Raw genomic sequence first — 22,123 nt, forward strand, 5'->3', positions numbered from 1 at the left:
CAACCTTGAGATATCATTTTATACCTCTCAGATTGGCTAAAATGATAAAAGGAGAAAGTGACAATTGTTGGAAGGGATGTTGAAAAATTGGAACACTAATTCATTGTTGGTGAAATTGTAAAGTGATCCAGCCATTTTGGAGAGCAATCTGGAGTTATTCCCAAAGAGTTATTAAACTACATATTCCCTTTGACCCAGCAATACCACAACCTGGTTTATTTTCAGAGATAATTAGGGAAAAAGGAAAAGAACTTATTGGTTTTAAAAAATATTTATAGCACCTGTCCTTGTGGTGGTGAAGAACTGGAACTTGCAAGGGCTCCTGTCAGTTGGAGAATGACTGGACAAGTTGTGGTAAGTGATCATAATGCAATACTATTGTGCTATAAGAAATTATGAGCTCAGTGATTTTGGAAAAACATGGAAAGACTTGGATGAAATAATGAACACCAAAATGAGAAGAACCAAGAGAAGACTGCATACAGTAATGGTGATGTTCTTTTAAGAATTATTTTAAACTAATAAAATTTTCTTTACTATTATAAATACCCCAATTAACTACAAAGGACATATAACAAAAGATATTCTCTGCAGTCAGAGAAAGAAGTGATAAATAGAAGCATAGAGAGGATAATTTTACATATATATGTATACATGTATATGAATGTGTGCATGTCTATGTATACATACATACATACATACATACATACATACATACATACACACACCTATTAGTGTCTAATGGTAGCCATCTCTAGAGTGGGGGTGGGGGAGAAGGGAAGGAAAAAAAGGAATTTACATGATAATTTTGTATATTTGAAAGGAATGGCAAGTTGTACACAGTAGATTTGCAGTTTCATGTGTAATCATCTTTTTTATTGTACTGTTATGGAAATGCCTGTTTTATTCCATAAATTAAAAGTTAAATTTAATAATAAAAAAAGAAAGAAAGAATTTGAATGGACCTTAGAAGTAATTGAATCCAACCTCTCATCCCATAACAGAATCTTCCTTGCAACATCCTTGACAGAAAACTATCCATTCTCTAGTTGAATCAATCCACTCAGCTGTCACTCCATGACATCATATGATGATAACCTTTATTGTTACTGAAGTACATATCATGATTTACTCCTATGCTAAGCAATCCTGAGCAATTATGATTCTCTAGTTAGTGTTACTTTTATCTCATATTCAATGTTACTACCACTTCTGTCTGCTATCACTTGTCAGTGATAACCAAGGGCAGAACTGAAGGCTTTTAGGAATTGTTAACTCAGTAATCTTAGTTTTTACTAGTTCAATATGATCTGACCTGAGAATTATTTGGCATACTGTAGCTATTTTTCTTGCAACTCAGAGATCTTTTTCATTTATTTCTAGGTTTACAATTGTGTTCCAGGTGGTTGTCGTGCAAGATATCTAACCACTGAATAAATGGAGAATATTGTATTTTGTTTCTCTTATTTTATTCAACACACAACATTCTGGCATGTCACTGTTTGGTATGTGTCTTTAGTTATGTGCCTCTTCTTCCTCCTTTTTTCACAATTACATTTTTGTACAATGACAAATGAAATAATATACCTAAACCAATATCCAAACTTCAAAATTTCTACATGAATGTTAGTTCTTATTCTTATAGTCAGAAATTTATTTTTTGAATCTCTTATTCTTTTTTATCAAAAATTCTTTTTCACTAGGGTCTCATTTATTTTTCTCTGAAATTTAAAAAAAATTCCTAAAATATAATATCCATTTGGAACTACACCAATTGTTCTTTTCTTTTACTATTATGAACTCCAACATGACCTAATCAATTTTCCTCCACACTTCCCTATCACCAAGCAGTTTTTCTTTGTTGGTCAAAATGATGACCATAATATCTATCCCCCGTATTGTTTCTTCTACCTTTTCAGAGATTAAATTGTCAGCAGAACAAATCAAGAGTTTTTCCAAGTGTTTAATTTTAGACAGGAAAAAAAACCTTTCAGTAGATTTATGAATAGCTGAAAACCCTATCACTACTACATTCTATAAATTCCAACTAAAATCATATCTTTTACAGGAAGTCTTTTTCAACTCCTCTTAGAATTAAGAGAAGAATTAATTCTAGTGCCTCCTCTTTTTAAATTATATGGTTTGAATTGCATATATTTGTTTGCTTTTTGGCTGCCCCATTAGATTGTGAGCACCTGGAGAGCAGGAACTATTTTTTGCTTATTTTTGTATTTCTAGGACTTAACATAGTGCTTGGCATGTAAGTACTTAATAAATGTTTATTGCCTCACTACCATACTCTCCTTGTGGTTTTGTAATCTATATTAGGAATATATCATCCATATCCTTTTCCTAACTAAGTGGTAAGTAGTATACTCCCATACAGCCATTGTTTCTTTCTCTTATAGTCTCACTCCATTCACTCTCTGGTTCACGGACTTTAATTAAAGTATATATCTTCCTGACATGCAGACTTTCTCTTGCATCCGCTTATGTCTTAGAGACTCAGTGCAGTAAAGTGGAAATAGAACTGGATTTATAATCAAAGGACCTAGTTTCAAATTCCAGCTTTGCCACTTGATGTATGTGACAAATGACCTTGAGCAAGTAATTTAACCTCTATATAACTCTGTCCTCTTCTGAAAATGAAAGAGTTGAACTTGACTGCCTCAGAGTTCTCTTCCAGCTCTAAATCTGTGATCCTCTGATCTGTCTCTTCTGAATAAAATATATCTTTCTGTTGTTATGTTCCTATCATAAGTCTGTGTGATTTCAAATCAGATTATGTTTAACTCTTGAAGGAAAAAAATTCAAGCTCATTTTTCTATCCATTGTTTCATATTTGGTATATAAATAATTAAGGCTATATATATATATATAGGGGGTATTCCTGGTTTTCTTTCCTATTATTTCCACCTCATAATACTGAGCCCTAATTTTATAATTTTATCTTGGCATCTCCCGTTCTCACTTGGAGAAAAACTAGAGTTTTCCATCATCTATAGGCTACTGCCACTATTCTGAAAGATCTTGAACCTTTGAGAAGAACTTTATACCCGTTGTATAAATCTGATTATACAGTTTCTCTCCCTTCTTTTTATCTTCTGTATCACTTTTCATTTGGTAACTTCATGACACCAGTTTGGAATCCTATTCTGTAGGTTCAATTTCAGGTTTAATTTATTAGAGTGTTACAAAAAGTGTTGTTGTTCAGTCATTTTTCCGTCATGTCCAACTCTTTGTGGTGCCATTTGGGGTTTTCTTTACTGGAGGGGTTTGTCATTTCTTTCTCCAGCTTATTTTCCAGGTGAGGAAATTGAGGCAAACAGCAACTCAACCAGAATCACACAGCTAGTAAGTATCTAAGGCTAGATTTGAACTCAAGAAGCAGAGTCTTTCAGACTCTAGGCAGAGAGAGCACTTTATCTACAGTACCACCTAGCTGCCCCTCCTCCAGAAGTAATTATACCTTAATCAAATATACTGCTCAGTCATTCTAAACATCTGAGGTTTTACTGCAGGTTTAAAACATTACTTTAACCTTCCCCTATGCTATTCAGTACTTTCTAGAGTCATTGTGGAGTGTGACATAATCTCCTATTTTAGAATCCAGAGAATAAGAAGACTGATTGTAAAGGATAGATCCAACAAAATGTGCTTACACATCGGACCATAAAGGGAAGGGAGCTTAGAATTGCTTTAGTCCAACCTCCTCGTTTTGCAGATAAAGCAACTAAGAGGGTAAGTGGCTAGACCAGTGTCCCACAGCTAGTCTGAAGCAAGATCATATATTTCAAGCTTGTCAGGACCTGAGAGGCAATCTTTCCCCCTCTCATTTGACAGATGAAGAACTGAGACCCAGAGAGGTTAAATAATTTTCCCAAGGTCAAATAAAAAAAATAGAGCTAGAATTTGTACCCAGGTCCCTTGATTTGAAATCTTGTACTTTTCATTAAACCACATTGCCTCTGAGCAGAAAACAGATCTAGTGATGCTGAATGCATTCCACAGTCTTAGGGAAGGCTTAAATTATACTAGGCTGTCACTTAGCCACCTTAAAGAACAGTGAATTTGCTTTATCAGATTGCACACCATCTTGGGGAGGGGGAAGCAGAAGAAGTGAATGTTGAAAACTAAAAACAAATAAATAATAAAAAAAAGAATAGTGAATTTGAATTACAAAATGTGCCAGTCTTTGTGAATCAGTCTCTATTAAGAGTCTAAGTTTTAATAAGTGGAATTTAGTTTTGTCTTGGAATAGTTGTTAGCTAGTTTCAGATGATTAAAAAAAGTGTAGTTACGTTTATAAAAACCTTAAGGTAGCAACTTATTGCTTTAATTTGAATACATTTGTGTATCTTTTCCTTTTTGTTTTTTCACTGACGTCTAGGCTAGAAGCTGGCAGTTAATGAAAAGCTACCTTCTTGTGATTTCATTCTAATTTACAAGTCACAGTAGCCAGTTACCTCAATTCCCCTTATTGATAACCTGAACTTCAACTGAAGAACAAAAAAGAAAAAAAAGCCCAAATTATATAAAATGCTGCTTCAGAGATTTCAATGTGATATTACATTTTTTTCATTCATCTTAAAGTGGCTAGCAACCATTCTAAGATATTATGTGCCAAATTCTCTTTGTCTTGGTTGATATAGGAACAAGGTTTTTTTTATTTTATGAAAAGGTAAGAAAATTAGAAGAAAATTACTGAAATAGCTTGTGATTTGGGGCATTTCAATAAATTGTCTGTGAGAGCTAAAGAGGGCGTATGCTCAAATTGGTATAAAATTGGTACAAAAAACATATGGTATAAAAAAGAATAAGCACGGGGGGATTGGGACTGAATGAATTTCAACAAAATCAAAGACCAGACTTATCTGGTTTGTTCTCAAGAGATACCTTTTAAATTTGGTGACATTACTTTAAGATCTACTGAAAGGAGGTAAAATACAGAGATTCAAAAGACACAGAAATATTCGTTCATTTACCTGTATCTATCCTGTACAAAGAACTGTGTTAGGGAAATAGGTACAAAGGTACCTTTGAGAGGTACAAAGTTTAGATAAGACATGGTCCCTGACCTCATGGATCTTATAATCTAGTAGGGGGATAAGTCACACACAAAAAGAATTACAATATACAATATTACATGATAATGCATTATAGAATTACTAATTAAAGAGCCTTATGAGTATGAGGGTGAAAGTAATTATTGATCATGGGGATCAGGAAAGGCTCTGTGGAAAAAAGTGAAATTTGGGGTATCCTTTGAAGGATATTGAGACATTCAACAGTTAAAAGAGGAGGAGGGGTGACATCAAAGGCAAAGGGAGCAGTGTAAGAAAAAGGTATGAATGTGAGGTGTAGGATGTGAATGAATGAAAAAATGAAAAAGTTATTTACTAAGCACTTACTGTGTGTCAAATTCTGTGCTAAGTGCTGGAGATACAAATAGAGAGTGAGTTAGTCCCTGCTCTCAAATAACTCATATTCTAATAAGACAAAGGATACTCAAGTTTGGATAGCAAGTATAATTTAGGGATGGAGAGTATAATGCGTGGAGGAAAATATCAGGTAAAAGAGTCATGCCATTCTATGGAGTACCTGGAAGAATAGAAAAGAATTTGTATTTTTCTTAGTGGGCAGTAGGGAAACAGTGAAATTTTTTTGAACAAAGTAATGATTTGATCAAAGCTATGTATAAAAAAATCTAGCAACCTAATAAAAGTTAGAAAAGGAAGTGAGGTAGAAAGATCTGGCCATTGCAATAGTCCAGGAGAATGATAATAATGACTACAACAGAGACCTGAGAGTCAGAAGTGAGAGCAAGAGATGCTGTGGAGATGGATTTGACTGGACTTAGTGAGCGATTAGATATGAAAAATAAGGATCAAAGATAACAGTGGTTTCCTTACTCATTCTATGGAGAAGTAAATAGATGTGTCACAAACAGAAAGGCGGCACTGTGGTAAGAAGCACTAGATCAAGAATCAGAGAACCAGGGTTTGGATTCTCACTCTTTTACTTGTATAATCTTGGACAAATTACTTACCTCTCTTGTCCTCTGTTTCTTCATCTATAGAATAAAAGATGACTTCTTAGATTCCCCTTGCTCTTTCTATCTGTGTTTCTGCTGAATTTTTAAAGAGTGGTAATGTTTAGTTCACATGTGTGGAATTTGAGACACTGATGGGACAACCATTTTGGAGATGTCCTGTAGTCAGTTAAAGATGAAAGCCTGCAGCTTACAAGAAATGTCAAGGGTGGAGGTAGAGATTTAAGATCATCTAGATAAGATTAATCACTGAAACCATCAAAGTGGTTAAGATTGCAAAGGGAGCATACAGAAAAGAAAAGGGACCCAGGAGAGACTCTAGGGGAACACCTCAAGGCGTTATAAAGAAATCAAGAGATCAGGAAAAGAGAAGGTGAAGCAATAGTTAAAGAGATAGCAGGAGAACCAGGAGAGCATGATAATTTTGAAGCCAAGAGAGGAGTGATTATGTAGTGGCGTAGAATGGTAAAGAGTATTGTATCTGGAAAGGAAAAATAGGTTAAGGATGGCCATCACATTTGACAATCAGAGGTTATTGGTGACCACTGAGAGAGAAGTTTCTGCAGAGTGGTGAGGATAGAAGTTAGTCAATATGCATTTAAGTGCTGATTATGTCCCCTGGTACTGTGCTAACCCAACTATTTTGAAAGACAAAGCACTGCCATAAGATTGGTACACTGCCTAAATAGATCTGAATCAAGATTACTGCATACAGCAAAACATAGAGAGTCAGTATATATGAATTTATCTCCATATTTAAAAATATGGAGAATTAACTTGGCATGTCCTCCTATAGAACTCAAAGGACAGTAATGAAATTCTTCCAAGACCAAACAAAATGTGTTACTTGACTCTTTGTATTTTATTAGGGCATTGGAGAAATACAGACACTTGATATAGAAATTTCCCTTTCTTTTGATCTTGATAAGGTCAAAGTGGAGGGCTGTTACCTTACTGCATATGATATCTGCCTTGAACTTTGGAGTAAGGTAATTAACCAATCCCCAACAGATAAATGACCAAAGATATGAAGAGGTAGATCTGTACGAAGTCCAAGCTATGAACAATCACATGAAAAAATTGTTCCAAATCCCTAATAATGAGAGAAATGCACTTTATAACACACCCACCAGATAGGCCAAGATAACAAAAAAAAATTTACAAATGTTGGAGGGGCAGTGGGAGGGCAGGTACACTAATACATTACTGGTGGAGCTGTGAGTTGGTTCAGCTATTCTGGAAAGCAGTTTGGAACCATACCCCAAAAGTAATTAAATTGTGCATATCCATTGACTGAGCATTACCACTATTAAACATATACTCCAAAGGGAACAAAGAAAGAAGAAAATGGTTTATGTGTATAAAAATATTTATAGCAATACTTTTTGCTATGGCAAAAAAGTGGAAACTGAAAGTGTATCCATCAATTAGGGAATGACTGAACAAATGATGGTAAATGAATTTAATGTAATATTATTTCCATGCAAGAAATAATAGATGGGACAGATTCAGAAAAATATGGGGAGATATGTGGACTAATGCAGAATGAAATTAGCAGGATCAGAAGAACAATTTATATGAGTAACAAGTAAAACATCTTTGAAAGAATAAAGAATTCTCATCAGTACAATGATTAACCACCACTTCAGAGAACGATTGATAAAGCATGTTTTCGACCACCTGATGAGACATGGTGAATTAGACGCAGTAGTCTGCAATATACATTTTCAGACGTGACCAGTATACAGATTTGTTTTACTTGACCATGCTTATTTATTACAAAGAAGGTTTTGTTTTTTTTTAATGAGAGAAGAGACTAGTAATAGGGAAAGAAAGTCATTACAGAATTTTTTTTAAATACACATAAGAATATAAAGGAAGATTCAGAAGAAGATATAGGAAGGAGAGCTTTGAAACTAACATGTTGAATGTTTTATATTTTGTTTTAATGTAGCCATACATAATAGAGATTTGTAGTTTGAGCAAAATTTTCCCTTTGTGTCATTCTGCGTAAATGAAAATGTCATGTTTGATGTTTGCTAGGTATAGAACCAATAAAAAATGTTTTTGAATAGAAATTCTCCCCTCTTTCACCTAGAGTCTCTCTCTCTCTCTCTCTCTCTCTCTCTCTCTCTCTCTCTCTCTCTCTCTCTCTCTCTATTCTCTCCACCTCTGTATATTAATTCCTGGTTTCCTTCAAGACTCAGCTCAGATTTCACCTTCTGCAGAGAACCTTTAGACAACCCCAACTTCCAATGCCAATGCATTTCCTCTGAGACTACTTATATCTACTTTGTAGATTTCTTGTAAGTGTATCTACTCTGTACAAGTCATCTCCCCATTATAATGTGAATTTCTTGAAGGCTGGGGCCATGTTTTTGTCTTTTTTTGAAACCCTTTGTTTAGCACAGTGCCTGGCTTGAAGTAAGTTGATTGTTTCAATGACTTTAGAATGAGGCAGGAAGAGTGATCTAGGAACATGTTTTTGAAAGCATCACATCATAAAGTGTGATTCACTTTCCTGAATTTAATTCAGAGTCAATTTTCCGGAGGTAAAGTACTCCTACAAAATTATCCATTTACCAACCTGAGAATTAATCAATCAACAAGCATTTATTAATCACCCGCTTTGAATTAGCACTGTGCAAGGTGCTGGGGATACAAGGACCAAAAAAGAAACAATCTCCGCCCTTCAGGAACTTAGATTCTATTTGGAGAAATAACATGTATACATATCAGCATCTACAAGATACATACAAAACAAAAACAAGGTAAGTGGGCAGGGCAAGGTACTTGGGTTGAAGGTTTAGGATCAGGGAAGGTCTTAGCAGGAAGTGGCACTTGGGAAGTGTTTAGAAGAAAGCAAAAGAGGCCCAGGTAAGGAGGTGGTGCATGTTTGTTTAGACCAAAACGAAACAAAACTGCACTAGGAGTCTAAAATGATTAGATTTTGGAGATGAGGGGTTCTTTGTGTTTTTAGTAAGGAAATAAAAATATAGGAGACCATTAAGTTTTTGTTTCCCACCCCACCCCCAAAAAACCCCTCCAAAACCTTACTTTTCTTCAGATAGATGCAGTGTCATAAAGTGGAAAAGAGCATGCTGGATTTTGAGTTAGAGGACATGGGTTTAAATGCTAAGTATGCTGCTTACACCCCATGTGACCTTGGACATGATTTCACTTATCTGGGCCTCAGTTTTCCCAAGTGTAAAATAAGAGGGTTGGACTAAATAATTCCAATAGATCTTTTCACTCTAAACCTCTGTTCCTCTGATCCTATCCGTGAATTTGGGAAAGACATTTAACTTCTTAGGCCCTAATATGCTTATCAGTAAAGTGAGGGAATTGTAGTAGATGATCTCTAGGTCAGTGATTTTAAGTTAGGTGGGAGGTTACACATTAGTCTTGAGACTATCGCTGCATAGCTTACGGCAGTTAATCAGGGAAGAACTCTGGATCTGTCTGCCAGTGGAGCAGACACCACTACACGTTAGCTGAATCTGTGACCATGTTTTATAGTGGGAAGAGTAGAACTGAAAAACCCAGGTCTGAGTCCCAGCTCAAATCTTATTAACCATGTGACTATGGGCAAGTCACTAAGCTTCCCTGAACCTCTGTTTCCTCATCTGTAAAGTGAAAATAATACTAGCAGCTATTTGCCTCAAAGGATTTCTATGAGAAAAATGTTTTGTAAACCTTAAAGAAAAATTATTAATGAAGTAAACCTTTAAACTGAGGGAAAACATGCTGTAGTAAAGAGAAAGCTGGTTTCCAGATCAGAAAATCAAGGCCTTCCTCTGACATATACCGGCTGTGTGGCCCTGGGAGAGTCATTTCTCTCTCAGTGACCAAACCAATTTTCTAAAACTATGAGATGTAGAATAGTTATTGATCCGCACTGGTAAAGGGAGCTCCCTCACTAGGAAATCCCTATAATGATGAAATACTAGGCATAGGCAATCAAAAAAACATAAGAAAAACATCATAAAACTTAAAGTGCTATATAAATGTGAGGTTTCAGTATTACATTTAAAAAAAGATCTTTTGTATATTACTACATATATTACATTTAGTGAAGATTTTTTGCATGTTACCACATATACCATTTTTTTTCCTGATATCCATCACAATACTTTCTAGGGAAATAACCACACCCCTAGTCCTCCACTGAGCTTCCCATTTGGTTAGTACCCCCATCCTGCTTCTTAACTCCAAGCACAGAAAGTAGCTATTTGCTATGCCTTCTGTGCGGGTTTGGCACCTGAAATAAAAAAAGAAAGCCTCTTTTGATCTAAATAAATTATTCCATTTCCTTTGAAACAAGGAGTTGAGTTGAGGGTGGAATTATTGAACCCATGACCTTATTTCCTTAGCACTTTAGGGTCACTAAATGAGGGGAAGAGGTGACAGAATTGCACAGAAAAACATCCTCCTTAGATCTCTTACCACTCAGGATAACCTCTTTTAACCCGTTTTCTGTTGAGCCCATAGTTCCCTTTCTGGGACTCAGCTGCTAACTGATAATTAGCCTTAATAAGAGAACAAGAGTTTCCTGAGGCCATCTAGGCAACATCCCATTTACTGGCAGCTAGGCCTCTGCTGATTGTCAGAAAACAGGCTTTTAACCCTGAGTTTGCCATCTATCACAAAGGACTCAGGTGTTTACAACATGTTGGTAGCATTTTATTTTACTTTTCAGGCATCTCAATTGGTTTCTTAAACATCGAGGACAACTATAATGTGGGCCTTCTACTTGTAGTTGCCAACTTTTAATGAAGAGAAATCAATCAATCAATAAGCAAAATAGTTTGGGGCTATTTGGGAGGAGAGGGGAAAAGTTCCTTTTAACTGCTATTATAGGCATATAAACTCTGTTGTTCTATGCCTATTTTAAAGAGTTGGTCATTCCTCCCCAGACCGACACTTGTTCCTGACAATTTCATTCTATTTACTCTTGACCACTTCTCCAAGTTCAAAACAAGAAACAAGAGAGGAGATCCTCTGGCTTTGGGCATTACTGACAGCATTCACATTTTACAAAACATAATTTGCAAATTGATTGTCTTACCTGCCTAGCCAAAGGTTACCTCTTTGATGTAATCAACATCTCAGAATTTCCAAGAGAGGAAACTCTCTCTACCAATGCAAGTTAGCACCTCCTTTGTAACTTAGGGTTTTAAGAAGTTTGTCTGGGACACTGTGAGAGGTTGTCTAGGATCAAGTGGCCAGAACAGAGGTAGAAACTGAACCCAAGTCTTCCTGACTCTGAGGCTGAGTCTATCTCTATCCACATTTTATGGTGTCTAATTCCATATGTTAAGAAACTGTGGTTTGCTTATGAATTGATTCTTCCTTCACTGACACAGATCACAGCCTCTTTGTTGTTGTGGTCAAAAAATTCATTTCTGAAGAGTAAGACTGGTGATAAGTCTTCCCAAGTAGGCTGGTCCTCACATGACAGAAAGATGATTATATAACTAGGCTTGTACTCAAAATCTTCCCAAGGGCAGTATTTCACTAACAAAGTCTTTGAGAACCTACCACTACAATGAAGCAAAAGAGTAGGACTTCAGTGAAGGTATGATAGCTAATAATAAGCCAACAGGCCAATTCTCTCCAAACATTCTATGTTGTTTTATTATTCAATAAAATGTCACCATTTGACACCAGTGTCTTTGTATTCACTTTTAATCAACAGCAACTGTAAATATAACCTTTGCCACACCTAGTAAGTGTAGCAAGCCAGGACCAAAGATGGGAAGTATGCTAGAGTATACTATCATAAATGTGGTTTCATAAACATAGGCATTGTCAGGGCCTTTTTTTTAAGTCCTTAAGAAGTCTCAGAGAGATTAAGTGACTTGCTTAAAGTCATATAAGGAGCAGAGCCAGGATTCTCTGACGTTAAGTCCTGTGATCATTTATGCCACACCACTGTGTATGTACAGATACATTTAAAAATTCTATGTTATGGTGTGCTATATTATATACGTATATAAACATACAGGTACACACATGTCATATATGTGCACTGTGTTGCATAGATATATATATGTACATGTGTGTACACACATGTGTGTATATATGTATCCTGGTGTCATTTCACTATATAAAAACTTCCAGAGGACAGTGATCATCATTCAACTGCAAAACATTTAAGTGCCTATTGCATATAAAACACTGCAGCAGGACTTAGAAAGACAGAAATTTTAAATCAGTCCCTGACCCTGGCAGTCTATAGGGGGATAAGACAAAATGACCAGTACTATGATGCGTAATATAAGTGAATTAGAGAGTCACAAAACAAAATGTTATATGGAGTCCTGGAGAGAAGGACATCTAACTACCTACTTTGCTTTATATGTCATAAAGACAGGGAATATATGTTGTGGATACTTTATGAACTCTCACAGTACCTAGTATAGTCAGTTGTAGCATTCAAAAAACATCTTTTGATGATGACATACCTTAAAAAGAATAGACCTGGCTAATAGCCAGCATGACTTTGTAAAGAACATATTCTGTCAGATTAACTTTGCCATCTACATCTGACAAAGAGATAAACCTGGTATGTCCAGATGGAGCAATAAGTTGGCTGTTTTTTACCTTAACAAGGCAACTGATTTTATATCACATAACATACTTATCAACAGTTGGGTAATATATTGCCTGGAATATTGAACTGAGAAAATGGTTATCCATGGAGCAGTGCTAGCCTATTATGATACATCAGTCAGTGCTTTGTCCTGAACCTGCAACAAGAGTTCTTTAGTATTTAGTTTAGTTTTGTTGTTTTCGTTTTATTAATTCTTGGATAGATGAAGAGAATGAATATTAATTATTGTTCTACTAGCCTAAACTTCTATTAATTTTTAGAATTATTGATGTAACTATATATATAATATTGCATCTTTTCACATTTATATGTCTCTGTTAGAAATATAGATTCATATTTCTACATAGTTATTTATGTATATGGGCATGTGAAATGGAAGTGATCCTGGGTTCTTGAAGGCCATGTCAGGTGATTACACGTTCTGGCAGATCTTACCAAGCTGGAAAGGTTTCAAGTATGTACTTGTCAACAGACTCAAATTATAAACAACATAATATGGTGAAAAGAGTGCTAAGAAGCTAGGTGGTACAGAAGATAGGATATTGGAGCTGGAGGCAGGAGGATCTGAATTCAAATCCTGCCTCAGGTACTTATTATCTGTGTGACTCTGGTTAAGTCATTTCGTGGCTGCCTGGCTCAGTTTCCCCATTTGTAAAATGGGGACATTAATAGCACCAGGGTGTTGTGAGGATCAAATGAAATAAAATTAGTAAAACACTTTCCACACCTTAAAGCACTATCTAAGTGACAGCCGTATTATTATTATGGAGAATTATTCAGTTGTGTCTGACTCTTCATGCCTCATTTGGGGTTTTCTTGGCAAAGATGCTGGAGTGCTTTGCCATTTCCTTCTCCAGCTCATTCTTTTGATTAGGAAACTGAGGCAGACAGGATTAAATGACTTGCTCAGGGTAACACAACTAGTAAGTGTCTGAGGCCAGATTTGAACTCAGGAAGATGAATCTTCCTGACTTCAGACTTAGCACCCTATCTCCTTAGCCACCCTAACTGGCCCAGAGTAGGTACTTAATAAATGGTTACTGATTGATCAAGTCTTGAATTAAGCAACTAAATATATTCTATATAAGATGAGCCTTTGACTCCAGGTGTGGTACTCTGTCCACTTAGCTGCCCCCATTATGTAGAGACTTGGGATCAATTTATATGTATAACATTTACTAATTTATTAATTTAACAACACATTTTTATAATTTTATAACTTTGGAAAACTTTTAATATAGAATGTCTTCTTTTTCTTTAATCACTTTTTCTATATGATTTGGCATTATCACATTCACAAGATTTTGACACTATCTCTTAGTCTGCATCAGGAAGTCATACTTCTAATATATTGGATAATAAGCATATTCCTCATAAATATTTTTCCTAATCTAGCCTTAATTTGACCCACACATTTTCAGTGGGATCTAAATCAGGTGAGTTCCCAGGCCATTGAAGCCCATTTATTTCTATCTCTTGGACAAATATTTTAACTCCATTCCATTCTTAAAAACCCCACAAAAGGAGCAATGAAATATGAAATGGTACAAAACCCAGGCCTCAACCAATACAGAACTAACTAAAACCATCTCCATCCAGTTTCACCTCATCGAGGTCAAATGTGCTGTCAGCCTAGTGTGAGTAGAAGGGCACACATTTCTTAACAATGCTGTCACAAAAATGAAACCACATCAAAAGTATTTTTGTCCTCCCCATATGTACTACTTACATAACTGTGGCCTAGACACTTAGAATCATAAATTTGGAGCTAAAAGAGATCTTAAATCATCTAGTACAAGCCTCTCATCTTAGAATGGAGAAAACTGAGTCATAGCAAGGTTAAGTGTCTGTGTCTCTGTGCCTCAATTTGCTCACCTGCAAAATAGGGATAACAATCCTATAGTACTTACCTCATAAGATTTTCATCAGGGTCAAATGAGATGATTATGTAAAATTTACCATAAACATTACCAGCTGTTATTATTCACATCATAAGGTTGATCACAGGAAAATGAATTTTGCAGCCATATCAACTCTCAAGAAACATCTGTGAAGGTGTAGAAAAGTTATGGTCTAAACCCATTATTAACACTGATGGAATAAGAGACCCTAGAAGTATTAAAGTGTGCATGTATAAATAGTTCTAGTCAATTAAAATGGTGGTATAAAAATTGTTAGGGAGCCTGGTTCTCCTGCATATAAGCCAGCAAAGATCTAAGAAGGGTACCAGATCAAGAAATCCAAAGAGAAAGAATAGTAGCTCCTTCTAGTTTACTACCTCAGGACTATACAACAAGACACTGAGAAGCTTGTTAGTACTGGAAAAGCCACCTCAAGCATAGGCAAACAAGCCAGAAGCCTGCCATCACTTGGGCCAGAGACATTTGAGGGAAATCTGAACCCTGAATCATCATTCCTAATGGGCCGAAAGTCTGTAGTTCCCAGATGGAAAAGGGTCAGTGGGGTCAGAAAACCAAAACACGATAACTTAAGAAACTCTAGAGGCCCTTGAAGACTATGGTTCCGTCAAACTGGATAATCTATGGAGACCAGAAAGTTTCTAGTACTCTAAGACTAGACATTCAGGAGAGATATAAATCAGTAATAAAGATTCAAGAAATTGAAATCAGCTTCAAAATGAGCCTGACCACTCAATTCAAGAATGCAGAAGGCGTCAGAATCTGGCTGTGGTGCAAAGTCCCAGATCAGGAAATGTGACCACAAATATGAACAAACAGAAGATATTAAACACTGTAAAGAAATATCATGAGTTAAGAGATTCCTAAGAAGTAAACCAAAGGAAAAAAGTAACTCTTCAACAACTACTAAAAGAACCTCAGCGAAAAAAAAAAAGCTTGATTACACAGACTATAAGTGTACCTGGAAAAAATTAAGCAAGAGAAAAAAAGAGAATTTATAAATGAAAGACTGAACTCTGGAGGAGAAAAATGGAAGGAGAATAAATAGATTAGAGAAGATAAAAAAACTTCACACAAGTGTCAGACTTTCTGAAAATTAGAGTGGATTAAACAGAAGTCAATGACTGAAATTAAAAAAATTAGAATGAAATAAAAAATTTTAAAAAATGTAAAGTATGTCTTATCAAAACAATACGCCAATAAGAGATCATTTAAGATGTATCCTACTCCCTGATAACTATTTCCAAACAAAAAACCATGGATAACATATTTCAAAGTCATAAAAGAAAATTTCTCACATCTATTAGGATCATAAGACAGAGGGAAAAATGGAAAGAATCCATCAGTCACATCCAGAAAAAATAGCTTTAGGTTTTCAACCTAAAGTTGAAGATATCCAGGAATGTCATAGTCAAAACCCAGAGTTCACTGGTTAAAAAAAAGAAAATGCTGCAAGTAGCCAGAAACAAAGAGTTCAAGCACCAAAGAACCATAGTCAGGATCACATAAGACTGTGCTGCAACTGCTAAAAGAGAAAGAAAATCTTGGAATATAATATTCCAAAAAGGCCAAATAAAAGGAATTTTAAAAGAATAACTTGCCATGAAAAACTATCATCTTCTAGGGTAAAACTGGACATCAAATACAATAAGATAGTTGACTTTATTTTTTATGTTTTTTCCTTTAAATTTAATTTAAATTAAAAAAATTTTCTCTCCCTCCCCATTAGAAAAAAGAAAAACAAAACCCTTGTAACAAATAGGGATAATCAAACAACATTAATTCCAATACTGTCTATATCATATATGTACATGTGTGTGTATGTGTGGATGTATGTTTATGTATATAGTCTCAGTCAGCATGATGAATCCATCATTTCTCTTTCAAAAGGGAGATGTCAAACATTATTAGCTGTCCTCTGAAATCATAGTTGTTCATTGCATTGGTCTGAGTTCTTAGGTCATTTAATGTTGTTGAACTGAAACAATTAAAATGAGGTGCCAGAACAGAACTTATTATATTTCAGGCAAATTCAAAAAAGGAAAGGTAGCAACCATGACCTCAGATAAGCCAACAGTAAAACTAAATATGTTTAAAAAAAAGAGGTAAGTGAGGGATAATATCAGTACTTCATACATATGCTCTAAATGTTCCACAGCGTCTAAGTCGTTAAAGGAGAAGTTCCTCAAATTACGGGGAAGAATAGTGATTAGGCAACTCAATGTATCCTTTTCAAGCCTAGACAACCCTAATAAAGAGAAAAATAGAAAGAAGTTAAACATTCTAAAGGAATTCTAGAAAAATTAAATGTCATAGATCTATGGCAATTATTGAATTGGAATAAAAATGAACATTCATACTTCACAACTGTGAATGGCAGCTTTACAAATATTGATCATGTGCCAGGGCATAAAAACCTCAAAAAAGAAAATCAGAAAACAGAAAAAATTAGACATATTCTTTATAGAATGCAATATAATAGGCATATTTAATAAAGGTCCTTTGAAGAAAGTATTAAAAGTGAAATGGAGACTGAATAATCTTAAAGAATTGATGAGTCAAAGAACAAATCATAGCTATGATGGATAATGTCCTTAAAAAATAACAATAAAAAACAATTTAAACTTTTTAGGATACAGTTAAAGCAATTCTTAACTTGGGGTCCATGAAGTTAAAAAATATTTTGGTAACAATTTCAATATATAATTGCATTTCTTTGTCATTCAGTATGTTTTATTTTATGTATTTATAATATTCTGAGAAGGGTTCCACAAGCTTTACTACACCACCCAAAAAAGGGTACATGCCACAAAACTCTCAGAATCCCTGCTCTAAATATTTTCATCAACAAAATAAAGAATAGATTGATGAATTAGGCATGAAACTAATAAACTAGAAAAGTAGAGGGAGAAAACCCCAGCTAAATGCAAAAATATAATGTCTGAAAATCAAAGAAAATATTGATGAAATTCATAGCAAAAAGTGACTTGATAAATACAATTACAAGCTGTTTTTAAATAAATATATTAAAGTAGCAAACTTGTTAGCTAACCCGATCTAGAAAGAGAATGGGAAATGAAATTGTCATTATAAATAAAAAAGAATTTAAAACAAATGAAGAGGAAATAAAGGAAATTATTAAAAAATATTTTGTCCAATTATATGCCAACACAACTTATAATTTTAATGAAATCAATGAATAGATTAGAAAAAATGGAATATAGATCAAAAACAGAAATTAAACAGAACAATAATTGAAATTAAAAACCTAACATCAGAAATAGAAGCTGGACAAGATATAAACAAACTCTCAATGAGAAAAACTTTAGGACCACATAGATTTATAAGTGAATTTTACTCAACATTCAAAGAAAAGTTAATTCCAATATTGTACAAAGTATTTACAAAATTAAGATAAGAAAGGATCATACAAATTTCTTCTGGATTGCTGAGAATCATTTTCTTAGTGAAAAGATTTTTAGCAACAATCTAGTTTTTGTTATCAATTGCTATGCTGTGTGGTCAGTCACTCAGTTTGAAACTACTCCTTCTGTTTTGCCAGAAAATGTTTCTTTTCTTTCATATGGTATAGTGGATAGAATGTTGTACTTGGAATATATGAGTTCAAATCCTATCTAAACACTTACTAGCTATGTAGCCTGGGACAAATCACTTAACCTCTTCCAGAATCTCCCACATTCTACTTATTCATTTGTAAAATGGGGATGAGTCCCTCACTCACAAGGTTGTTGAATGAAATATAATTACTGTAAAGCTCTTAATAAACCTTAAAGGACTATATAGGTGCTATCTGTTATTACATGCTCTTTCTTGTGGTGGATGGCCTGCATCCCCACGCGGCTCAGTGATGTGGTGAAGAAGAAAGACACTCAGGCAGGCAGAAGAAGATAGGCCAACTCCGTTTATTGATCCAAGGGACAGGGTATTTATAGACAGAAACTGCAAGTCTACATGACATACTGCTCATCTCCTGTCCTAGTGATTTGGTCAGTCTTATTGTCTTAAAGATTGTTAGCCTACAGGGCATCTATTTTACATATCCCGCGTATTCCGTAGTTCTCTTGTCTATCTCATGGAGACAGCAACATTCAGGGGGCATGGAGAGCCATTTCGGATGATAATGAGCACAGTCTCAAAGAACAGTTTCCCCAAAGGTCTATCCTGAACTTGTCAACCGCACGCCATCCTGGCCCTCAACACTTTCTAGGATCTTTTTTCTGTCTGAGTCATCCAACTTCATTCCAACTGCCAAAGGAATCAGGCTGTAGTCATTTATGTGGACACATGTATTTGAGATATGTGATTGATTTTGGAAGATAAACAATATGTGTTCAGTGTTGTTGTTATGTACACATTTGGGAGTCACAGAGAACATCAACCATTACGTGGAACACAAGACATCTTTAGTATTTATTCTAGAGTTTAAGAACCCTTCTTCCCTTCTTTCCTCACAGCCATTTATCAATATGTGACTTGGAGAACTAAATTCATCCATAATTTTCACAATACTAACAGGATGGCTCAGCCTAAAAATAATCACAAGTTTTTTCTGATTCTTTCCTTTTATTTATCTGAATCTTGGTTAGAAGCGTTGATTCAATTTAAAAATTGAATTTTCTGAAAAAAATAATATACTATGATTATAGTTGTTTTTTTTAAGAAAGAGACATTTCTATTTTGTTTTGATAATACAAAATCACAAATTATTTAACATGCATATATAATCCAAGAGAAAAATAGTCTGTGATTTGATCAGCTTTGGGAGTTCTTTCTGTCAGTATATATCTCAACTATAGGACTTTGCTTCTGAGGCATATCGATAGTATAGTCACATGATCACAGTTTTAGAACTGGAATGGACCTCAGAGGCAGTCTAGTTGGTTCTTAATACTTTACAGATACGGAAACTGAGGCCTTAGGAGAGTAGATGAGGGGTCTAAGGCCATATAACTAGTAAAAGTCCAAGTCAGGACTTGAATCTAGGGCTTTCCAACTCCAAGACTACTAATTACTACTACCAGATTACATATAACAAATGTATTACAGGATTAAATAATTCAGTCAAACCGATACTTGTTAATTAAACTATTGTAGTTACTTCCAAATTCTCCTTCCACTCATTTTCTACGGTACTATTTTTGGCTATGATTCCTAGAAAATAACCAGATCTCAAAATATTCAGGAGAAAATTCTTTTTCTTTGGTCTAGCAATACCACTGCTAGGTCTGTATTCTGAAGAGTTTTTTAAAAGAAGGGGAGAGGAGAACCTATTTGTACAAAAATATTTATAGCAGCTCTTTTTCTGGTAGCTAAGGATTGGAAAATGAGAGGATCAATTAAGGAAAGAATGAACAAGTTGTGGTGTATAATTGAAATGGATGCTATAAGAAATGACAAGCAGGATGATTTAGAAAAAACCTGGAAAGCCTTACATGAACTGATGCTGAGTGAAGTGAGCAGAACCAGAAGATCACTGTACACAGTAGCAGTAACGAATTGTTAATGACTTGGCTATTCTCAGTAATATGATGATCCAAGACAATCCTGAACGACTTCATAATGAAAAATGCTATCAGCCTCCGGAGAAAGAACTGATGTTGTCTGAACATGGACTGAACTATACTATTTTTCACTTTCTTTTTTTTTTTTTGTTTGAGTTTTCTTGCACAAAATGACTAATGTGGAAATGTTTTACATGATTTACGTTTATTACCTATATCAGATTGCTTACCATCTTAGGGAGGGAGTAGTGGGGAAGAAAAGGAGGAAAGGATCAAATTTGGGACTCAAAACTTTTTTTTAAAAAAAAAGAATGTTAAAAATTGTTTTACATGTAATTGAATTAAAAATGAAACGTTATTTTTTAAAAAAAGCATTTTCTTATTCTTGGTAAATAGCATTGGAAGGTAAATACAGTGGAATTTCCTTTACAGTTTTTGTATTGGGGATAGGACTAAAGGATATCAAACATGCTATGGGATCTTGTTAGATATTCAATACAATGATAGGGACTGGACTTGTGATTCACTGGAATAGAGAATTCCCAGATGAAGAAACTCCTATCAGTGAGGGCCCATACCTTCTCTACAATTTATGTAATCTTAGACAGCTGACCATAGCGTAACTGAGAGATCAAATGATTGCCCAGGCTTACAAAGCCAGTATGTCTCTGAGGTTGCACTTGACCTCAGGGTTTCCTGGTTCCAAGGGCAGCTCTGTACACTCTATCATGCTTCATCTCATCAGATTTTTGTTGTGGATGACTGTTATAATTAGAGAGACAAATTTGATTTGGTCAATCAAATAATTGGATCTGTATAATGAAGTCAGTTTAATAGTCTCCTAGTATGTATTTGTTTTTAAGGTGGGGACTATCCCATTCTCACATTCTTGTTTAAAAACCTCTCACACACAACCATCTCAAGCTAATTTGGGAGTCTTTTTTACCTCTCTTTCATTCTAACAAATTTCTAAAGTCTTGTAGCAGAACCTGCCAAATACACACTCTTGGATTACTTCTTAATAAATGTCCCTGTTTCCTTCTCCCAAATGCCCATCTATGATGCCTTAAAAATGGACAGACACTCCCTTATACAAGCAGACAAGCAAACTAGTTCTCTTGATGCCAAATTTGCCCATGATCCCTTAGGGTAATCCACTTGAAGGGAGAAGAGGGGAGATCCCAAGGCCAGTGCTGGTGAGACCACGGGAAAAAGTTTATGTGGCAGAGGAAATCAACTGAGGTTGCAATAAAGCAGTCAATTTGGTAGCTTCCTATTTAAAATAATCAATCTCACTAAATATATGCTAAACTCAGTTGTTTCTAGGTTACAGAAAGTGCAAGTGATGTCAGCACCATCTAAATTTCAGTACCCTGGGACAAATTCCCAATTGTCACAATCTACCTAGCTACAGTTTTGTGTCTCCTCTGTCCTACGTGTCCCACAAAGCTGCTGGCACTTGAGAAGAATTAAGACTTTAAATATGAAATTTAAAAAACTCTTCACCATACCTTCACTGTGATTGTATTTTTCAGTTACCAGGAGAACCCTGAACAAGAAGGATCTCTGCTCACCCAGCCAGGTTTTCTCCCTTCTGATTGCCACTTTGCATTGTCTTCACTGCAGGACAATTAGCAGAGAGGATGAATTTGCCCAGTTAGCTGCAGGGAAACCTGCTGCCATCACGCTATTAAACAAAATCAGCACTTTGCTAGTCGTTAACTTCTAGTGTCTATTCAGCTGAGTCAGGGTCACATTATTCTCCAGCCGTTTTAGAAATGCACACAGTTCAGTCAAACAGTCTGAACTACTGTTGAACTGCAATGACCAATTTTGCAGCACCCTTATGATGCAGCTGAGTTAAGAGGGTAGGCAGAAAGCCAGAGAAATAACTCTGCATGGTGAAAGAGCCATAGAATAAAATCTTGCCCTTCACCCTATACGGACATAAGTCAAAGTCAAGCCTAGGCTCTTTACTAATGCCTCGTTAACACAAAAGAAAGGAAGCCATCCT

General features: G+C 35.3%; 1 protein-coding gene across 1 annotated transcript in view; it reads right to left on the minus strand.

The window, feature by feature from the left end:
• The window catches only part of LYST (lysosomal trafficking regulator), a 261,878-nt gene extending 240,233 nt beyond the window's left edge, over positions 1-21,645 (minus strand). Inside the window, exon 1 of the mRNA XM_072647543.1 lies at positions 21,621-21,645. The gene's annotated coding sequence lies outside the window, so the exon portion shown is untranslated. The remainder of the gene's footprint in view (positions 1-21,620) is intronic.
• Between the last annotated feature and the right edge of the window lie 478 nt (positions 21,646-22,123).

This window comes from Notamacropus eugenii, chromosome 2 (genome assembly GCF_028372415.1).
Source record: "Notamacropus eugenii isolate mMacEug1 chromosome 2, mMacEug1.pri_v2, whole genome shotgun sequence".
NCBI lineage: Eukaryota > Metazoa > Chordata > Mammalia > Diprotodontia > Macropodidae > Notamacropus > Notamacropus eugenii.